Below are 1465 nucleotides of genomic sequence, written 5' to 3'. Positions count from 1 at the left end.
CATTTATTTTAATTTATTTATTTATTTTTTTGAGTTTTCAGTTGTTTTGTGAGTCAGCGTGAGGTCAAATCTTAGATCCTGGGATGTATAAATTTTTGAAGGACTTCCTTCTCCTTCAACTCGGTGATACCACAAAGTAACTTTTTTTAAAAATAATTCAATAACCCTTCTTTCGCACAAGATATAAAAAATATAAATACTTTAAGCTTTGCATAAGCACTGCTTGTTGGAAAGTTGTCTGCCTTTTTTTTAGCTTCATGTTCAAAAAATAAAAAAACCAAGATACAGAGAGGATGAAAATATACCCAAGGCCTGAAATGAAATGTGCACCCTGTTGGCCTCTCGTCTAATTTGCATGCGCAGATTTAAGTTGTTTTCCCTTCTCAGGTTTGTCATCTTTCTAGACCTGTTTGGACTCATGACAATATGAATGAGGAAATTAATGTTCCTTTTCCAAAGCCAGCCTAAGACGGAATCAATTCTGTCCTCCAGCATCAGGTGGCAGGTCCTAACATTCATTATCGCCTGCATATGTTCCCTAATAGGGTTGGATTTGTTTTTACGAGTCAACAGAGCTGCTGCTGAATCTGAGAGAAGCATGCATTCTCCTCCAAGTGCTTTCTTTGCTAATCCCCCACCCCCACCCCTCTCTTTATTTTGGGAAGATCTCACTTGCTGGGATAATAATTTCTGCATATTTCCATAAAAATGTTAGATGAACTTAAGCTCACAAAAGACTGAATGGGATTACAGACTTCCAAGTACTTTGTAACATCAGATAAGTTAATTTTGGGTGGCTTTTGAGCAGATCTAAAACCCACTGAGAACTTTTTTTATTTGGTAAAAAAAAAAATGGTTCTCTCACGTTCAGTTAGGGATTTCTTTGATTAGGTCTAAACTTGTGGGTGATAATTCTCCAGGGGACTCATTATCTGGAATGGCAAGACCAAGTTTTTTAAAATAAAATAAGACACCAAAAACATAATTAGTTGCTAACATGTGTGGTTAGTTTATTAGGATCAACAGTTTTCTTGAGTTCCACAAAAGGCAACTTCTAGGGAAACATTTTCTTTGTCACTGCATAATTTTGAAGTACAGTGCATCTTTTTACAATGTGGTAAAAGCATAACATGCTTAAAATTAAATTTGTACTATTTTGGAGGCAACATCATGGGATTTTGAATGAGATTTTATGATATATCAGTTTTTTCAACTGCTGAAAGTTGAACTGCAAACAGGTCAGTTTTACCCCAAAACTCCTCCACTACAAAGCCAAGCTTTTTGCAATGGATGCGTTGTCTTTCCCTTACTTACACATGAACTGTGAGAAACTGGCAGGAATAAACCCAGGGCGCAGGCAGGCTCAAAAATATAACAAAAGGTTTAATAAAGGCAACAAAAAGAGGGCTGATGGCAGCAAACTTACATATAAGGAGAGTCACAGGCACGAGGAGAACAGAGCACA

The sequence above is a fragment of the Austrofundulus limnaeus genome, unplaced genomic scaffold, assembly GCF_001266775.1.
Source record: "Austrofundulus limnaeus strain Quisiro unplaced genomic scaffold, Austrofundulus_limnaeus-1.0 Scaffold44, whole genome shotgun sequence".
NCBI classification, from domain to species: domain Eukaryota; kingdom Metazoa; phylum Chordata; class Actinopteri; order Cyprinodontiformes; family Rivulidae; genus Austrofundulus; species Austrofundulus limnaeus.
Note: the sequence above shows the minus strand (reverse complement) of the source record.